Here is a 22846-nt window from a genome sequence, read left to right on the forward strand (position 1 = left end):
TCCTAGGTGTTCGCTCTTCATCCTGCCTGGCCAGGGCAGGTGAATTGCTACCACCATCAAGTTTATAACCTATCGATTCACTTCAAAAATTCTTATAATCAAATTTATACTATATCATACTAATCTTATTCTATTAGCAAGACATCATACTCCTTACACAATCAGATCAGAAAATTTGTCACTTTGTGTTGGCATGTACATATTTCTAAACTTATTTAACTTCAGTTTAAGCCTATAATCAGCTAAACCTTAGCTCGAATATCATTGAATGAACTAACCTAACCCGTATCCAACCCAGATTCAAGTCCGAGGTGTTACATTGACTTTTCAAAACTTATACTTGTATACCAACATGAAAAATTTCCACTTTTATTCAATAAAATTCCATAATTCCTATTATTACAAATAAAATATCTTCAAAACTTATCAGGGCGTATATAATTCAGAACATTAATTACATGCCAACTACTTTCAAATAACGAACTACACAAAATTCAAAATTCTTTTATGATTTGAACTTTGTAAAGGAGAGCTGACCTGTCTCACTCTTCCTTGCTCAATCTTCTCAAAACCTATGTTTGAAACATTCACATGCTAAGTCGAAGACTTAGTGAGACAATAAACTTATAAAGGAAACTCTAACTACTTAAACATGTATAAACATATCATCACATGATGACACACAAAATGATATAACATTATATATATAATGTACACATCACACATCATTTCCATCACTAACCTTATTTCACTGTCAATATTATTATCATTTATATCTTTTAATCATATCCTCTTGTACCTAACATTTTTAATCAATATGACTGATTTAATCAAACAATACACACATCATCATATAAATCATATAATACAATTCTTATCACAAAAGCATATACATCACATGTAAATATGTTTATTGTTATCTCTTTGTTAGCTCATGTACACATGTGAAAACTATACCTCTACCTCTCATAACACATAACATGGGCATTATCTTTATACTTATCACATAGTCACTTGTTCATATCACATAGGCTCACAACTTCTTATCATATCATTCACATCTTATGACTTATCTCTTCTGATCATGTAATCACTGCATTTATTTTCTTATAACTCATTGTCACATAAATCACATATCACATATAGACACATAGATCACTTTCGCATAACTTATATTAACTTTCCAAGTCATTTCATATTACTTTTCACATATATCATATCACATAACTTATCTTTGATATTAATATAATTATATGTTTTACTCCACTTCACACATAGTCACATGGTTTATTATCACATAACATGAATACATACAAATTATATAACATATACAATAACATATATCACATATACTCATATAAACACATGTTTATACTTATGAATTCATGCACTATAATGTAGGAAATAGACTCGTCGCAAGTCTTATTCCCTCTAAACATCATATACTAACTAGTATGCACTCACTTGGCCTCACTAGTCAATATTGTTCTCTTATCTTTTCCTCGATGCCTAATACTTGTCGACTGGTTTGGACTTGCTTTGATTGATATCTACATAATCATACATTTAATATACATATCAACATTCCAAGTATCATAATTAAATCCATAATTTCTTGGACTAGAAGAAAGACTAAATTTCATTTACTTCTTAAAGTATTATCGGTACTCCAGTAGGGTATCGATACTTCCTTAGTTGAGGTATCGGTACCATGCTTAGGTATCAATACCCATATTGTATTCTGTAATACCCGTTTCAAATATGGTATCGATACTGTCCTTAAGATATCGGTACACCTTGGTATCGATACTGTTCTTCGGGTATCGATACCTCATGAACGCCTTCCTTATTTTTACTCTTGAGGTATTGGTACCTGATGAAGTAGTACCGATACCCATAGCCCATAAATCAATTTTATTACCCAAAAATTCACCCAAACTTACTTAATTCCTCTTATATAACCTCATTTTAGCCCTTTAAACTTAACTACACTTATTTTAACCAACTTATACCACTTAACTCATCTTAATATCCAATATTCTATCTTAAATTTGAAAACCAAAAATCTTACCAATTTATCAACATTTTCTAAATTCGTTTCAAGCACTTTGAATTTCTTATTTTGACTGATGACAAGTGAAATTTAACTTACAACTTCAATTACTAACTCTTTTCCAAAATTTCACTTAAAAACCCCTTATCTTTAATCCTTATTATCTTCTTCATCTTATAGTTTTAAGATAACTTAAGCTTTTCTTCTTAAGCTTAAGTATCATCTAATGATCAAAAACCAAACTTAATTTCAACTAAAAATCAGCTAACAAGAAATCTTACATTTGCTTGTAAGTTCCACGGCTGAAGAAGAAGATAGAGTTCTCTGGATCTTTCTTTTTCCCTTTTCTTTCATTCCCACGTGTATATATCTCCTCTCCATCTTATTTTTAATTCATTTATAGGTCAAATGACCATTTTATCCTTGCTTCATTAAATATTTACTGAACAATCCTGTACAAAATATTCCCCATTTTAATCCTTGAACTTTCTAATATTTCAAAATCAGTCCTCAAAGTTTCAAAACTTTTATTTTAGTCACTAGCCCAGATTATGGGATGTTACATGTAATTATGGGTTACTATTTAAACTAATTATACAAAAAATATTTTAAAAAATAATTAAAATTATGATTTATTTAAAATTACAATTATATTTTTAACTAAAATATAGTTATACATTGAGTACCTTATAGTTTTATCGTTTTACAATTTAATATATCGATGCTCATCATTATTGGTGCTCATCGCCGCTCGTCGAACACTGTAGAATTTTCCTTTAATATAAATTTATAATAATTGAACAAAACCGTTTTGGTCGAAGTAAACTACTATCTACTTTTTCTCTTACCAATAAAAAATAAGTTAAAGTATACAAATAGTCGTTGTCTATTAGATATTATTTTATTGAATCACTCGATTATTAAAAGTTATAAAATGATCTTTAATTATAGGACGTTGCTTTTTTCAAATCCTGATTATTAGAAAGTACAAATGATCATCCGACTATTCATTATGTTCGAAACTTATCATTTTTCACTAAAAAATTGTTGACAGTTTGAGCTGAACGTTAGCATGTTGATTGAGATATGATAGTCGTATGAAATTCTAAGATCAAATTTTATCATATCTCAACCAACGAATTAACATTCAACTAAAATTAATCAATTTTTTTTATTAAAAAAGATAAAACACAATAAATAGTCAAATGATCATTTTATAATTTTTAATAATCAAGATTCAAAAAAGAAATCAATTTAAAACCTTTAATAATCGAAAGATAAATAAACAAATCCTATAATCAATGGTTTGTATACTTCACCCTAAAAAATATTTAAGGCTTAGAATTAGGTATGTTGGTAGTTCAATTAAGCTATTCAAGAAATTTTAATCTTTGATCTTAAAAAAAGTGCTGCTTTTATCAACCTTGCCAATAAACAGCAGCTTCAATCAGTCGTATAACAACAAAGCCAATAAATGGGAAGTATGCTTGACCGTTGAAACTAGAATGAAAGAAATAAGTGCTGTTTTTTAATTCTCCAAATATGATATCGCCAATTGCCATAATCTTTTTTCTGAACATATTTTCACTTGGCATTAACACGCGACTGAGGCAAACTATTACTAGCAAGTTGGTAAGTAGGAAGGTTGAACATACTAGACACGGAGACAAAGCAGACATTCCCCAAGCTCCGACTACTCCGAAAACATATGTTAGTCATGTTAACGGCATTTATTAAACTTAAACACACACGATACGATGCAAGAAAAAGGAACAACAATAAGTTTATGCTTCCATACAACCAGACGGCCTCTCCGTATTCAGTCCTTGTTCACCCCAGCAACTTCAAAGTATACAGGTCGATGGTCCTTTCACATCTCGGTTTAACATTTAAATGAGATGCTAGCTTCTCACCCAAGGATTTATCAGCCTGTATCATATGCCTGTCAAAAATAATATTATCAGTAAGCTAAAATCCAAAGAATAGGTCTATAAACTCATATGGTTATATAATTTGACAAGTATTGATAGGAAAGAGTGATCAACCTGAGACCAATATGAGATCCATATACTGCGGATTTCATAAGTGACACGTGGATCAGACAAGGCATCGACCCAGCGGCAGATGAATCTCTCTTGCATGGTTGCAGCAAGACAGAGCACGGAAAAAACATTTGAGGCATCTTTATTCATTTCATTTATTTTACATTTAGAATAGTTGAGAGAAGCCCACTTGTAACCTGTCTGGTTCCCATGATCGGAATCTCTCTCCAGGCTGTTTGAAGTTGTTCTCCTTCTCAATAATACACTGTGAAAAAATACTTGGCAAATCCATTACTTCCACACAAAAAAGTTACAGAAATTTGTAGATAATATTGAACTAAAAGTTAAGAGAGAACGCAAAGCTTGAAAGTTAAATACAAGTATATTTATTCCCCTATCCTCTTCCCTACGCCTAGAAACCAGACAAACAGACTATGTTATTATTGCTTATTGGACAAAAGAAAATTAATAATTACTATTAATGCTGCTTTACGTACAGGTTTAATATCAAAATTTAAAAGTCAAAGTCATGCCAATGGTATCGGGGGATTGGATTGCAGAAAATAGTACATATAAGCTCATGCAATTGAATGAAAAAATGAACTGCACTACTAAATTTGGCTGAAATCACAAACACCACTTTGAAAATCAGTCAGAATAAGACAGAAAGATGAACTGACCTTCTCACGCCTTCCAGTGCAAAGAGCAGGAGGGACGGGGAACCTCTCAGCATGACGGACAGGATCATACCTTGAAGGAAAGTAATTGACCTGTAAAACAGTACAATAGAATCTGATAAGAGCACTGGTCATCATGACAGAATGCAAGTTAAAAACCTATGTCGATCTAGTAAACACACATATATATTACTATATATAATTCAACATTTGCACGTTCAGGAATCCATTATTTGCTAAGAGATATTAATTAAAAAAAAAAAGTAAAGTACCTCTTCATCCATGTACATAAAATTCATAAAACCAGCAAGGTGATTGTTGTGATGAACACACTTGGGGGCATTAGCTGGGAGTTGCAGATAGTTTGGTCCAAGCCTATGTGTCTGGAGCAACTTATCATCTGAATAGTAGATTCCAGGAACCACAATGGCAGGGAAAAATGCAAGCTGTTCATTTTCAGCAGAGAAATTGTCAATTTTTTATTCAACACCAAGCGACCATCAGGCTGTAGGGGCAATATGTCCTCCGGCCAGGTCTTGGTCACATCAAGCGGGTCAAAGTCAAATTTATCTTCGTGATCGGGATCTATTGTCTGGATGAAAAGCTTCCACTCAGGATAGTTGCCAGCTGCAATGGAGTCATAGAGATCCTGAGTGGCATGGCTTTAGATTCTCCAACCTTGATTGCCTCTTCTTCTAATAAGCATTTGACCCCACAAGTGGGCTTCCAGTGGAATTTCACATAGTGTACTTTCCCAGCCTTGTTGATCAGAGTATAGGTGTTTATACCAGAACCTTCCATACGTCTATCACCCAAGTCATCAAAGAGGAAAGTGAACATGTGCAAGCTCTCTGGATGGTGTGAGAAGAAATCAAGGATCCTCCAATTCTCCTGGATGTGAGACTTAGGGTTGGGCTTAAGTGCATGGACCATATCAGAAAATTTCATTCCATCACGAATAAAAAAGACTGGGAAGTTGTTTCCAACAAGATCAAAGTTACCCTGTTATCATATGAAAAGTTTAGAATTATAACAGATAAGCAGGTTGGAAAACAGATCATATTTCAACGAAGTAATGCAAGATAAACTCTGGACCGTATTCACGAACTAAGCTTTAAACCCAATGAAGACAATTATAAAATGAAATATATTAGTAACAGAAAGGAGGTGGCGGGTGAACTCTTACCTCTAGGGTGTAAAACTTCACCGCAAAACCACGAGGATCCCTCAGGGTTTCAGGACTTCCACGCTCATGGATGACAGTTCAGAAACGTACAATTACAGGGGTCTGAACTCCAGGGGATCGCAGAAAATCAGCACATGTAAGGTGAGAAATGTCATGGGTTACCTCAAAGAAACCCTTTGCACTGGCTCCCCTAGCATGGACAACACGTTCTGGAATCCGCTCTCTGTCAAAGTTGGCTAGCTTTTGCACAAGATGATAGTCCTCGAGGAGGATTGGACCTGTCAAAGAAGAAGTGTAGGATCCATCTAATTAATACCATGTACTCAATAAAAATTTATGACCACAAAGAGTTTCAACATGGTCTTCTTGTTTTCTAATTGATTGACAAAAATCCTAACTGAAAACCTCAACGGACGTACTATATCAGTGATTGTGACCATATGATCAAATAGGAATAACATAAGCACACCAAAAGTGCGGGGAATGCTGATGCTGATTATGGAAGATTTCTCAATTTAAAAGTCATGACTAAGAATATGACAATCAATAGGTCATGAATCTTCTCATAGTAATAAACAAAGGGAAAAATACCTCTGGGTTCAACCGTGAATGATGAGTTGTTGTTCCAAACTGGAGCACCAGAATGGGGAATTGAAAGTACTTGAAGGACTGTGCTGCACCATCCAATTCAGAAAAATAATAAAAGAATGATTACTCACTAAATAAAGACAATTATTGCAGAGAAAAAAAGGAAAGATTCTGAAATGGGCAAAAAAAATACTTGATTCTTTAAATGACAAAAGATTATGATCACAAAGAAGCTTATTTAGAACGGTTAGTACTTGATTCCATAAAAAAACAATTAGTACTTTGTTTTTGGAAGTTAAATAAATTTCATGATCCCTCGTCTAATTCTAATAACTCCAGCTAATAAACAAATCTTGAAGAATTCATTAGTAAGCAAGCAACAGTTTGATCCAAAGAAAGCCACAAAGATCAAATTCGGAACACACCGTATTCAACTTGATTCTGTTATATCATGCAAGAGAATAGAGAAGAATAGAGAGGAAAGAACGTAGGTGTAAGAGAGGAAGAGATGAGGAATTTGATTTTCATTTAAAATATGCATAGTTGATTCTATACATGGTACTGGTTTTATTTGTTTACAATAGTACTGAGAATCTAAGATTGCCATGTGATTGTCCTTGCTAACTGATTATGTTTCTCTTCAGCAGGTAATGGGCTTCCAAGTCTGGGCTGACTCACATAGCTTCTGGGTCAGCTGAAGGTTAAATTTCTCCATGCTTCTCACGTGCCGGCTGATTCAATCCCCAATTCATTCTTTCAATCCCTAACCATTGCCTTTTCATCCCTAATTCTTCTTTGATTCCTCATCCTTCTTCTCCTACTATGACATACCCGCCCCTTGAGACGATCCTTGTCCCCAAGGATCAAATGTGGGAAATTGACCTTTGAGAATGAAGAAATCTTCCCATGTATCGTTCATTTCATCCATATTTTCCCATCGAACTAGCAGCTAAGTGATCGATTTGTTATTTTGACTAACAATTCTTCTTCCCAATATCTTCGAAGGTTCGATACTGAACTGACTGTCTTCATCTATTGCAGGAGGATCGATTGTAGATGTTGTTGATTCACCAATATGTTTCTGTAGGAGACTAACATGGAATACTGGGTGCAGTCGTGATGTCGTTGGTAAGTCTAGACGGTGTGCAACTTCTCCAATTCTTTCTGCAATCTTGTATGAACCATAATACTTGGCTGCTAATTTCATATTTTTGCGCAAGACAAGGGAAGTTTTTTTTTTCTGTAAGGTAGCAGTTTGAGGAAAACTTTATCCCCCACTTTGAAAACTCTCTCTGATATGTTCTTGTATGCTTGTTACTTCATTCGATTACTAGTATGTTCCAACTGTTGCTTAACTAGTTGTCTTATTTCTTATCTGCTGTTCATAAATTCACTTACAGTATGTACTTGTTAGTCTGTGTGACATACCATTGTAGGAGGTTTGTATCCATATAGTGCAACACCCCCAACCCGTACCCGACTCGGATACGAGTCTGAGATGTCACATTGATATTTTAAAAAATATTCTTATGAAATAACAAAACATTTGAACTCATATTAAGAAAATACAATAATATACTATTAAATTATGTTTCATTATAAAAATTTAAGGCAAAAATGTATTTATGAACAACACTATACGGTATGTATAGTACCATGAACATACCGTGAATGGTGCTACAGTGTACTGATGTGTAAAAACAACGAATATAAATTGTGTATCGATGCACTGCTACAATGTACCCTGAGAATTTGCAATACTATCATCAGATATGCGCTATGCTCTTCATGTGATTTCGAGTACATCAGTATGTCATCAATAAAGACAACTACAAATTGGTCTAAATAGGGCTGAAAAATCCTATTCATAAGGTCCATAAAAGCAACAGGTGCATTTGTTACTCCAAATGGCATTACGATGAACTCATAATGTTCATATCTAGTTCAAAAAGTTGTCTTCGGAATATCTTTCTCTTGAATCTTCAATTGATGATAACCAGAACGTAAGTCAATCTTTGAAAATATCGAAGCTCCTTTTATCTGATTGAACAAGTCATCAATTTGGGGAAGGGGATACTTGTTCTTGATTGTCACCTTATTGAGCTGTCGATAGTCAATGCAGAGGCACATTGAACCATCATTCTTCTTAACAAATAACACTGGAGCTCCCCAAGGTGACATACTTGGTCGAATAAATCCCTTCTCTAGCAACTCTTGCAATTGCTTCTTCAATTCCTACAATTCTTTCAGAGCCATACGATAAGGTGTCATTGCAATAAGAGTTGTTCCCGGCATTACTTGAATTTGAAATTTTACCTCTCTATCTGGAGGTAATCTTGGCAACTCAACAAGGAACACATCAGGGAATTCTCTGACTATCGGAATCTCATCTAACCCTTTCTCTTTAACTCTTGTATCTACTACATTTGCAAGAAAACCTTGATATCCTTGTAGCATCAACTTCTTTCATGCCATTGTCGATATTACATTTGCTAAAGGATTAGACCTTTCACTAATTACATTTACTTCTATCCCTTCTGAACTCTTTAGGGCTACCTTTTTCAATCAACAATCCACATTCCCACAATAATAAAATAACCAATCCATTCCCAGAATTACTTCAAATTCATCAAAAGGTAGTTCCATCAGATTAGCAGGGAATTCAATTACCTGAATCTTTAGGGGACACCCCTTATAGACCTTGTTTGCCCGAGCACTATGCCCTAAAGGATTAGTTACTATTACCTCATTACTCGTAGCTTCTAAAGGGATTATCAATTCCTTTACTAATTTACTGGTAATATAAGAATAATTAGAACCAAGATCAATCAGCACCAATACTAATTTATCATGCTGCTGGAAAGTACCTGCTATAATATCGGGATCATCACGGTCGTCACTTGTCTTTAAATTGTATACCCGTACAGTGGAGCGAATTTCAAGTTGTGCATAGGATTCAAATTGATTCCTCCATCTACCTCTTCCTTGTCCTCTTTGGGAAGTAGAAACATTTCTTTCAGATGGTGCATGCTCAACAACCATTAATGGACAATCCCGGATAAAATGTTCGGCATCTCCGCATCGAAAACAGACTCCAGAAGCCATTCGACATGTTCCAAAATGATTTTCCCACAATGCTGACATTGTCTCGCTTGACTTTGAGTGGCTCTCCCAGTACCGGATCCCACGGATTGCGTCTGTCAAGCTCTCATATGACTTGCTCCTCTAGTAGATGATGTAATTGATTCTGATCTAGCTTGAGGTCGGAATCCCAAATCTCTTCCTCTTTTTGATGGTGTTGTACTTGAAGAAGCACCTGTCCTCTTAGATATTTGACCTCTTGAGTCCTGAAATCTCTCGTTCTGAGATCTCTCAAGAGCTTTAGCACGATTAATCACCTCCTGGAATGATGACAAGTTCAGTACTATCAGCATCTCTTTCAATCTAGGGCGCAAGCCCTCCACAAACCATTCACAAGCATCTTTTTCTGTAGTGACAAGCTCCGAAGCAAACCGACTCAGCTTATTAAATTCACATTCATATTCATATACGGAGTGATTCATCTGTTTCAAATTCATAAACTCTGCTTCATTTTTGGATAAACTGATCTTCAATGTATTTATGCTTAAACTCTTCCAAGAACAGATACCAAGTTACTTGATCACTTGACATTCTCATGGTGACATTCGTCCATCATATTCTGGCTTATCCTCTAAGTAAAGACACAACTCTGTCCAGTTTCTCCACTTCAGAGCAGTGGAGACCATCTAGTATGATTTTTAAATCATTTAACCAAATATCCGCCGCAACCGGACCTTCTTCAACTTCTCCTTTAAATTCGGGAGCTCCTAATCCTCTCAACTCCTTTGCTACATTTACTCTGGGAGTTGATGGAGTAGAAGGTTGGAAACACGTCAATATTGCATCTAATGTTCTAAAGAACACATCTTAATCATCTACAGGCACTCCAGAAGGTGTATGTTCTTCACCTTGCCTGGTCAGGGCAGGTGAATTACTGCTTTCAGCGGGCCGATCATCTCCGCTTCACTTTGAGAGCTATCATGTTCGGACATCTAATAAAATACAACCATATAACTCTATTAGCAAAACAACATACTTGTTACTCTTGTCAGATCAAAAGTTTTCACATCTATGTTGGCATTTACACCTATAAAGACACTCTAGACTTCGATTTAAGCCTAGAATCGGCTAAACCGTAGCTTTGATATCATTAAATGTAACACCCCAACCCGTATCTGACCCGGATACGAGTCTGAAATATCACATTGACTTTTTAAAACAATATTCTTATGAAATAACAAAACATTTGAACTCATATTAAGAAAATACAATAATATACTATAAATTATGTTTCATTATAAAAATTTAAGGAAAACACGTATTTATGAACATTACTATATGTTATGAACAGTACTATACAGTATGAACAATACCTTTGAAGAGTAATGAATAGTACCATGAATGGTGCTACAGTGTACCGATGCACTACTACAGTGTATCGATGCACTGCTACAGTACTTTTGTAAAACGTACATAAAACTCGTAAAAATTTAACCTTTCATCGCTATACAGTTACATTTACATAAATGCATTTAAAACATTACAAAACTCGATCAAAGCATAAATACTTAATTTATCGACTTTGTTTACATGCCAACCTATTTTCACATAATAAGATATATTGTTTAAGTTTCTTCTGATCTGATAGTTGTAGGAGTAATGTTGTCCCAATTGTCTAACCTTGCTTGTCTATCTTCTCTGATCCTATGTGTGAAACACTCACATGCTAAGTCATCGAATTAGTGAGGCATAATAATAATGACAATAAAATATAATGAAAATGTCATAATGAAATGCAATATTATGAAATCATATATCCAATCCATGCAAATTGCATAATCATGCATCTTACCTATAATCTGATCAAATTAACCATCATGAATTCATATAATAAGTTCAATAGCCCATGATACAATACTGAGAACCTGAGGTATGTGAGTATTATAAGGTTGTGCACAAATACTGTCACCACAACTCGTATAAATTTGCACCGAATTGCCACGTAGAATTGCATCGTAGTTCCATATAAAATTTGTCCATAAGGACCACATAGAAATTCCTTAAAAATCATATACATATACCAAGGATCAAGTAGGTGTCTCAAAAGATCTCATACATGTTCCAAAGAACATACATATATGTCCCGAAGGACCACGTAGAATTTGCCCCGAAGGACCACGTAGACCCTCTACTCTTGGCATGCCAACTATACATATAGTTCTCATCTACATAACATATGCTTTCATAATTCACATAGTTTATATCGCGTAGACATATCATTTCCATACCTTTATCACATAGCTCATATAACTTTTCCTGCATATTCATGTCACATAATGCATATGGTATAAACTCATATCATGTTTCATAATATGAAATGAATAATATATCAAAGTATTAAATCTAGACTTATAACAAGTCTAGAACTGAATATATTTATATAATCATGCTATGCATATGCACTCACCTATGTCTCCTTGTTTTTCCCTCGATCAATCTTACTTGTCACTTGTTCCGGAACTCGTTTAGGCTCGATATCTACATAAACATAATTTCTGAGACGATTATCAAAAGCCTAAACCTTATAACTTGATACTAATAGCTTAAACAAATTTAATGAATCAATATTCAATTTTTCCTTTAGGGGTGTACCGATGCACTATGGGTGCATCGGTACACAAATTAGGTTCAAAATTCCCATGCATCGATGCACCCCTTAATGTATCGATGCACCTTCAAAATTGGTCTTAGTGCATCGGTACCCATTCATAGTGTATCGATGCACCTGTCCAGAAAGACTATTTTCACCCAAAATTCATCAATACTTCATGTATAAAATCCTTATTATTCTATTAAACTCATCTATAACCATTATAACTAATTTCCAACATTCTAACACCTTATAATCTCCCATAGTTCATCCAAATTCTTAAAACTAAGAATCTTACCTCATTTTCCATTTTATCCAAACTTAATTCTAACACATATAACTTCTTATTCTCATAGATGACAAGTCAAATTCAACCTCCAAATTCATTTAAACACTCTTATTCAAAATTTCACTTTGAAACCCATTCTCTTTAATCTTTCATAACTTCTTCATCTTTTGATTATAATACAATTTAAGCTTTTCTTTAGCTTAAGTATCACCTAAGGATCAAAACCCACTCTTGAATTTTAAGGATTAGCTAAAATAAATCAAGCTTGCATTGGCTTGTGGCTTCACGTTGGAGAAGAAAAGAATATGAAGAAGATAATTCTGGAAACTATGTTTCCCCAAATTATGATTCACATGGGTATTATAATACCCATTAATTATTATTTAATTATTTAATTATTACCCCTTGCTCAATGACCCCTTTACCCTTTTACTCTTCATTCATATAATTCATTGTTCACCAACATCTTTCAATTAATTCCTTCACTTTTCAACTTATTTAACATGGTCATCAAATTTTAAAATCTTACACTTTAATCACTAACCCGGTATTAAGGATGTTACAAATCTTCCCCTTATTAAAATTCATCCTCGAATTTTTATTGCACAAATAAATGGGGGTACTGATTCCACATATCCTCTCCATGTTCCCACGTTGCTTCCTCTATCTTGTGATTTCTCCATAGAACTTTGACCAAATGAATAGTCTTATTCCTAAACTGTTTGACTTTATAAGCCAATATTCTTCTTAATAAGCCAATATAGAGCTTGAAAGGGGTGAATTTTAGGGTGGTGTGGTAGGTGGTATTGTACCACCATTCAACATGAGGCAACCATTTAACCCACGCTTAGGTTGAAAAAAATAAAGTTTTCTCAGATACTGTTCTAGACATTGATTGATCCTCTCTGTTTTAGACATTGATTGATCCTCTCTGTTTGTCCATCTGTTTTTGGATGGTAAGCAGTACTAAACAGGGTTTTAGTTCTCAATTACTTCATTAGCTCCCTCCAAAAGAGACTAGTGAATGTCTTTTCTCTTCTGAAATGGCCATTTTAGGCTGGCCATGTTGTAACATCCTCAATATCGGGTTAATGACTAAATTGTAAAAATTTAGAATTTGGTGACTAAAGTAGAATAATTAAATAGTTTAGGGGCTTATATTGTAAATTTGGTATAGGATTTAATTGCAAAGAAGATGGACTTGAAGGACAAAATGGTATTTGGCAAGTAAATAATTAAATTTGGTTAAGTATATATTAAGCCACGTGGAGTGATGGGGAAGGAAAATAAAGGCTTCCAGAGTTCTCTTCTTCTCCTCTTTTCTTCACACGTGAAGGCTCAAAGCAAAGGTGAGATTTATCATTAGCTGGTTATTAGTTGAAATCTAAGTTTGGTTTTGATCATTAGATGATAATTAAGCTTAAGGAAAGCTTAAGTTATCTTAAAATCAAAAGATGATGGAGTTAGGAGAGATTAAAAATTAGGAGTTATTGAATGAAATCTTGAAATAGAATTTATAATTAGAATTAGAAGTTGGATTTGACTTGTTATCAATCTAATTAAGGAGTATGAAGTGTTAGAATTAGATTAGAACATGTTGAAATTTGAGTGTGATTCTTGAATTTTATGTAGAGGATTGGATTTTGAAGTTAAGAATGTATTGAATGAGTAGAAAATAAGTTAAGCATGGGTAGGTGAGTTAATGATATGAAGGGGTTGAAAAATGACATAATTAAGCTAGAATGAAGTGATTTTCATGCTAAAAATGTGATTTCTGGGTTAGGGGGTATCGATACCCATTCAACAGGTACCGACACCTCAAGAGTAAAATTCAAGAAGATATTCAAAGGGTACCGATAACTTCAGGAGTGTATCGATACCCCTTGAAATGAAAAATTTTGAATGTAATTTGGGTATCGATACATAGGGAGTGTATCAATACACCAGTTAAGGGATGTACTGATACCCTATAGAGTGTATTGATACCTACATTAAACAAGAAACGAAATTAACGTTTCTTTTAGTCTAAGAAATAAAAGATTAGAGTATATCAATTAGAATACTGATATGGATCCATGTATGATTATTTAGATATTGAACATAACCCTGTTCCGTAACAATCAAAGAATTAAAATCGGTCGAAAGAGATAAATTGCTAGAATCAAGCAAGGCTAAAGTGAGTGCATACCCTAGGTAGAATTGTATGGAGATAAGACTTGTGATAAGTCTATCTCTTATAGTTGAATTTATGATTTTTTTTCATGTACATGCATATATATATATATATATATATATATATATATATATATATACTATCATAGTGATTTTATGCATAATTCATCTATGCTTTAATATAATATGGTATGAATGAATGCCATGATAAGAGAATCAATCCAGGTATATGAAATAATAGAAGTGATCATATGTGTGCATGTGAAGTGAATTATGTGTTTATATGAAAAGTGATAAAAGAGATATGAAAATGAGAAATGTATTCATATTTAAGCCCATGTTATTCAATCTGAGAGCTGTAGGTATAATTGGCAAGCCAAGAGTCGAGGGATTAACAGTGGTCCTTCGAAACATAGTGGTCATTCGGGACATAATGGTCCTTCAGGACAAATATTCAGTCCCCCTAGTGGGAATTTATTCGAATTGTGGTGACAACATTGTGCACAACCTCAGTGTACTCATGTACCTCATGTTCTTAATAATGTACATGGGCATCCAAAGATAAATTGAATGAAAACTCTTATAAGACATTAATGTTCATTTGTGCATATCATATTTATATATGTTATAGTGTAGTATATACATGTACATTGCAATGTCATAATGGATTGATAGTAGTACATGTTCAAGATTTTATTATTATGATTTCATTTTATGCCTCACTAAGTCTGTGACATAGTGTGTAAGTGATATACACGTAGGTACCAAGAAACAAGAAGATCAGAGTTAGGAGTTGCAAGGACAACATCACTACTAGAAGATCATATCAGAAGTAATTGACAAAGTATGTATTTTGTTCTGTATATAGTGTGTTTGCATGTAACAAGTTGTTAATTACGAATGTTCTTATCGATTTTGTATTATTCTGGTCAACTTATGTAAGTTAACAACTTTTATTAAATGAAAGTTTAAATTTTTTCTTTAAGAGTCAAAGTTTGAAAAGTCAATGTGACACCTCAGACTCGTATCCGGGTCAGGTACAGGTTGGAGTGTTATATTTAATGATATCAGAGCTACGGTTTAGTCGATTCTCAGCATAAATCGGAGTCTAGAGTGACTTATAATGTATACATGTCGATAAAATAGTGAGAACTTCTTATCTGATAGAATAATAAGTATGTTGTTTTGCTAATAGAACAATATGGTTATGTTTTTATATATATATGGACATGATAGTTCTAGAAGTGAAGCGGGAGATGATAGCCCACTGAAAGCAGTAATTCACCTACCCTGGCCAGGTAGAGTGAAGAACCGACACCCTCTGGAGTGCCTGTGAGTGACCAGGATGTGTTCTTTAAGACGTTGGACGCGGTATTGGCGCATTTTCAACCTTCTGCTACTTTAACTCTGAGAATGAATGTTGTGAAGGATTTGAAGGGTTTAGGAGCACTAGAATTTAGAGATGAAACCTAAAAAGGTCCTGTTGCTGCTAACCTTTGGTTTAATGACGTGAAAATTATGTTGGAGGGACTTCATTATTCCGATTTAGAGAAGTTAGATGGAGTAGTTTTCTTGCTTAGAGAGTAAGTAAGGATTTGGTGGACTAACGTTACATTGAGTATGTTTGGTGATCAAGTAACTTGGTCCTTGTTTTAGAGGAATTCAAGCATAAATACATAGGATATCAGTTCAACCGACAGATGAAGCAAGAGTTTATGAATCTGAAGCAATATAATCGCACCATATATGAATACAAGTGTGAGTTCAACAAGTTGAGCCAATTTTCTTCCATGCTTATTTCTATAGAAAAGGATGCTTGTGATTGGTTCGTAGAAGGCATGCGTCCAAGACTAAAAGAAATGTTGATTGTGTTGAATTTGTCTTCGTTTTAAGAGGTGGTAAACTGTGCCAAAGCTTTGGAAAAGGCTCAAAATGAGAGGTTTAGAGATCCAAGAGTTCAGACCTGTAAAAGAATGGGTGCGTCATCGAGTTCTGCACCATCGAAAAGGGGTAAAGATGCTGGTTCTTAACCTCAAGCTAGATCAGAGTCAGTGGCATCCTCCAAGAGAGGATCAAATTCGATGAGGGGACGACAAAAACATTCAGTGGGATTTGGAGCTAAGAGAACTAATCAAGGCCAAATCAGACAATTTCCACATTATGGAAGGAATCATTCGGGGATATGCAGAATGATTTTTGGAGCATACTTTAAATATGGGGACATCGGGCATTTTATTCAAGAGTGTCCCATGATAGCCGGTGAATCTACGCAGCCAGAGAGGTTTTCTTCTGCTACTAATAGGGAAAGAGGTAGAGACCGAGGAAGGAGTCAGTCAGAGTCCTCTACTCGACAAGAGATAATGCTCCACAGCTCGAGTGTATAACCCCAAAACCAATGAGGATCGAGATAACCCGGAGATAATAGCAGGTATATTTCAATTATATGACAAGAGTGTTTTGGTACTGATCGATTCTGGTTATACATATTCTTATATTAGTAGCAAGTTAATAAGAGAATTGAATATTCAGTTAGAATCTACTAGCAGTTATGTGATAGTGACTAATCCATTAGGGCATAGTTCTCGAGTCTATATGGTTGTCGAGGGTGTCCCATACAGATTCAGGGAATTTAATTCCCTTCTAATCTGATGGAATTACCTTTTGATGAATTCGAAGTGATACTGGGAATGGATTGGTTATATCATTATTACGCTAATATCGATTGTAGACTAAAAAGAGTAACGTTGAGAAGTCCGGAAGGGGTAAAAATCATTGTATTTAGTGAATGATGGAATCCATTGGCAAATATAATCTTAGTGATGTCGACAAAGAGGTTACTGCTATAGGGATGTCAAGGGTTCATTGCTAATGTGATGGATGTTAGAGACAAAGAAAAGGAGATTGAAGAAATTCCTATAGTCAGAGAGTTCCCAGATGTATTTCCTGCAGAGTTGCCAGGGTTACCTCCAGATAGAGAGGTAGAATTTCTTATTGAAGTAATGCCGAGATTAGTGCCCATTGCAATGACACCATACATAATGGCTCTAAAAGAGTTCCAAGAATTAAAGATTCAATTACAGGAATTACTAGACAAAGGGTTTATTAGACCAAGTGTATCGCCTTGGGGAGCTCTAGTCTCGTTCGTCAAAAAGAACGATGGATCAATGCGTCTCTTCATTGATTATAGGCAGCTATATAAGGTGACCATCAAGAACAAGTATCCCTTTCCCCAAATCGATGAATTATTTAATCAGTTAAAGGGAGTTTCAGTGTTCTCAAAGATTGATTTACGTTCCGGCTATCATCAATTGAAGATTCAAGATAAAGATATTCCAAATACGACATTTAGAACGAGATATGGTCACTATGATTTATCGTGATGACATTTGGAGTTACGAATGCACCGGCTGCTTTCATGGACTTGATGAATAGAATATTCCAACCCTATTTGGATCAGTTCATAGTGGTGTTCATTGACAATATTTTGGTGTATTTGAATTCAGAAGAAAAGCATAGTTCGTATTTGAATATAGTTCTATAGATTTAGCGGGATAAGAAGTTATATGCTAAATTATCTAAATGTAAATTATGGTTAAACGAAGTGACATTCCTTGGACATGTAATTTCTGCAGAAGGAATTCGAGTGGATCCATAAAAGATTAAAGATATATTAGAGTGGGAAGTTCTAAAGAATGTATCAGAAGTTGAAGTTTTATGGGGTTAGCCGATTATTATCGAAGGTTCGTTAAAAACATTTCGATGATCGCTTTACCTTTGACTAAGCTGATGAGAAAAGGTGTGACATTTTTGTGGACTCTGAATGTCAAAAAAGTTTTCACATATTGAAAAAGATTTTAACAGAAGCTCCAGTATTAGTTCAACCTGAGTCCGGTAAAAACTATGTGGTGTATAGTGCCGCGTCCCATAACAGTTTGGAATATGTATTAATGCAAGAGGGCAAAGTGGTGGCATCGAGGTAATTAAAACCGCACAAGAAGAATTATCCGATGCATGATATGGATGTTAGAGTATGCCCAAAGACCAATCATATGATGATTGTAATAATACATTTATTTACCGATTTTATTGAATAAAGGCATTGCCAATATTATTTCAGTTATATGTATATGTTTAACATAAACAGAAAGATAATAAAGTCCATATAATAATATTATTAAAAGATCCATAGTCAAGTATTATTATGGGCATGGACAATAATAATACGCTTAAGACTAACATGTTATTGATTGATGACAAGGAGTTGTCATTGACATAGAGATGTCAGAATTGATACATAATTATATTGTTAGAGAACAATATATTAGATTGACCCATCATGAGCATATGTCTTGGATTATTATTTAATCATAACATTGCTCATGGTGATGACTATATGTATAATCCTCAGACTTGAGATCAATGTCATCCCGAAATATATTGTTATATGTTTTGATACAGTTAAACATGCTCCGTAACTGGTTGCACTATAAAGATTGTTATTGAATATATCTCGATATATGTAGTGGGTGTATATGGTTAAGATAGGATTTGTCCTCCCTAAATAATATGAAATATATCAAAGGCCACTTGATTGAGTGAGACTAGAAATGCATGGCCATGCTCGAATAAGTTGATATGTGATATCACAAATTATTCGTTAATTATAGTCTACTCTAGATATCAAGAAACAATATATGGGCTATACAAGTGTGACTATTCTAAGACGTGTGCCTATTATAGATATAAAGGACAAAAGGATGTAATGCATAAAATAGTTAATCACGAAGATGATATATCAAATAATAATTTCTTGTAACTTAGGTGACAATGATATATTGCTAGATGTCACTCATTGTATGTAATTTTAGAATTGTTCTAATAATTACTGCTAACGTACAAGAACCTACAGGGTCACATCCTAGGATTGAAATGAGGAAACATATACAATTTGTTGTACGTTACTAAAATAATCTAAAGTTAAGATATGTATATTTGATATAAATATGAATTTAATTATTCCAAATATAGTACGTAAGCATTAAAAGAATGTAATTTAGATTACAACTCTTTTAATTGATATATATAATTTGGAATAATTAAATATGTTTTTAAATAAACATTAAAGATTGTAATTCTGATTACAAGTCTTTAATGTATATTTAATTTGAATTAATTAAATAATATTTATTTATTAATTTGAAATAACTTTAAAAACCCTAATATGTTAGGGTAATGGATATAAAAGGATATGTTAGGTCTAGCAGCCGTTTGGAACACACATATAATCTTCAGCCATTTTTGTCAAAAATATTTTTGGGGAAAACAAATATTGCTCTCAATCGGGTCAACTGAGTAGAGGCCGAGACGTGATTTTGTGGAGGCTTACGAGTTGAACAGATCGACACCACTACCAGCCATTGTTGTCCTTGCTATTTTTCAAGGAACCCGCTATAAGTATTCGCATCTCTTCCTCCCGATTTCAGTTTTACGTACTTGGATCGCTGGTAAAACCGTCGAGTTTTACTTCCGCTGCGCCGTGGGGTGCTCTGACGGTCCCAACACTGGAGATGGTTGCAGTGGTATTCGCTCTTAAGATATGGTGTCACTACTTGTATGGTGAACGATGCTACTTGTATACAGATCATAAGAGTTTGAAATATTTGATGACTAAGAAAGAGTTGAATTTAAGACAAAGAAGATGGGTGGAATTTCTCAAAGATTGTGATGTAGTGATTGATTTCTATCCGGGAAAAACAAATGTGGTAACAGATGCCTTAAGTCGGAAAACGTTTGCAGCCTTGTGAGCTTTAGATGTCATACTATCATTCAGTGGAGACAGTGAAATATGTACGGAGTTGACTCTCAAGCCATCATGGTTAGATCGAATTAAGTATTTACATGCAAAAGATGAAAAGTGTCTGTAGAAGTTGCAACAAGTAAATGAAGAAGAGATAAAAGATTATGAGATCAAGTCTGATGGAAACTTATATTATCGAGGGAGATTGGTAATTCTGGATAATGATGAATTAAAGAATGAATTGTTATCGGAAGCTCATTGTAGTCCATTGACTATGCATCCAGGAGGAAACAAAATGTATATGGACCTCAAGGGAAAAATATTGGTGGCTAGGAATGAAGAGAGACATTACTGAATTCGTATCTATGAGTTTGACTTGCCAGCAAGTCAAAGCTAAACATCAGGTTCCATCAGGACTGTTGCAACCAATGTCTATTCCTCAATGGAAATAGGAGAACGAAATGATGGATTTTGTAACGGGGTTGACTCCGAACAAAAGAGATTCAATCTGGATGATTGTTGACAGATTAACTAAGTCAGCTCATTTCATTCCAATACGAGCTGATTTTTCCATGGATAAATATGCTGAGTTGTATATTAGAGAGATTATATGTTTACATGGTGTACACGTTTCCATTGTTTCTGATCGGGATCCTAGATTCACATCGCGGTTTTGGAAGTCTATACATAGAGCGTTGGGAACTCGGTTGAACTTCAGTACAACGTTTCATCCTCAGACCGATGGATAATCCGAGCAAACTATCCAAATCCTGGAGGATATGTTGAGAGCCCGTGTGATAGAGTTCAAAGGATCGTGAGAAAAATATTTTCCACTTGCCGAGTTTGCTTACAACAATAGTTACCAGTCAAGTATCAAAATGGCTCCTTATGAGGCTTTATATGGGAGGAAGTTTCGTACACCTTTGAATTGGTACGAGCTTAAGGATCGAGAAGTTCTTTGTCCTGAATTGATCCAGGAAGTGAAAGAGAAAGTTCATGCGATCCAGCATAATCTCAAAGCTGAAGCAAACAGAAAAAATCTTATGCAGACGTAAAAATGAAAGAAATTGAGTTTCAAGTCGGAGATAAAGTGTTTTTAAAAGTGTCTCCATGAAAGAAGGTGTTAAGGTTTTGCGGGAGAGGAAAGTTGAGTCCTCGGTTCATTGGACTCTATGAGATCGTTAAGAGAGTGGGACCAGTCGTATATCAGCTAGCTTTGCCACCTGAAATGGAGAAGATCCACGATGTCTTTCATATCTCAATGCTTTGGAAGTATCGATCTGATCCCTCTATATCGTGTCACCAGAAGAGATTGAGGTTCAACCTGACTTGACTTATGAGGAAGAACCAGTCCAGATCTTAGCTCACGAGGTTAAATAATTAAGGAACAACACTATTACATTGGTCAAAGTATTGTGGAGGAATCACAAGGTAGAGGAAGCAACGTGGGATCATAAAGAGGACATGAGGAATCAGTACCCCCATCTCTTTGCGTAATGAAAATTTAAGGACAAGTTTTCTTAAGGGAAAGATTTGTAACATCCTCAATACCGTGTTAGTGACTAAATTGTAAAACTTCAAAATTTGGTAACTAAAGTGGAATAATTGAATAGGTCAGGGGCTTATATTATATATATTTGGTATAGGATTTAATTGCAAAGAAGATGGAATTGAAGGACACAATGGTCTTTGGCAAGCAAATAATTAAATTTGGTTAAATATATATTAAGCCACGTTGAGTGATGGGGAAAGAAAACAAAGGCTTCCAGAGTTCTCTTCTTCTCCTCTTTTCTTAATACGTGAAGGCTCAAAGTAAAGGTGAGATTTCTCATTAGTAGATTATTAGCTGGAATCTAGGTTTGGTTTTGATCATTAGAAGATAATTAAGCTAAAGGAAAGCTTAAGTTATCTTAAAATCAAAAGATGATGGAGTTAGGAGAGATTAAAGATTAGGAGTTCTTGAATGAAATCTTGAAATAGAGTTCATAATTAGAATTGGAAGTTGGATTTGACTTTTCATCAATCTAATTAAGGAGTATGAAGTGTTAGAATTAGATTTAGAACATGTTGAAATTTGAGTGTGATTCTTGAATTTTATGTATAGGATTGGATTTTGAAGTTAAGAATGTATTGAATAAGTAGAAAATAAGTTAAGCATGGGTAGGTGAGTTAATGATATGAAGGGTTTGAAAAATGACACAATTGAGCTAGAATGAAGTGATTTTCGTGCTCAAAATATGATTTATGGGTTAGGGGTATCGGTACCCATTCAACATGTACCGATACCTCAAGAGTAAAATTCAGGGAGATA

At 34.4% G+C, this 22846-nt stretch overlaps 1 pseudogene; it reads right to left on the reverse strand.

The window, feature by feature from the left end:
- Positions 1 to 3822: 3822 nt before the first annotated feature.
- Positions 3823 to 6641, reverse strand: LOC120214440 (annotated as a pseudogene).
- Positions 6642 to 22846: the final 16205 nt, after the last annotated feature.

This window comes from Hibiscus syriacus, unplaced genomic scaffold (assembly GCF_006381635.1).
Source record: "Hibiscus syriacus cultivar Baekdansim isolate YM2019G1 unplaced genomic scaffold, ASM638163v2 tig00110063_pilon, whole genome shotgun sequence".
NCBI lineage: Eukaryota > Viridiplantae > Streptophyta > Magnoliopsida > Malvales > Malvaceae > Hibiscus > Hibiscus syriacus.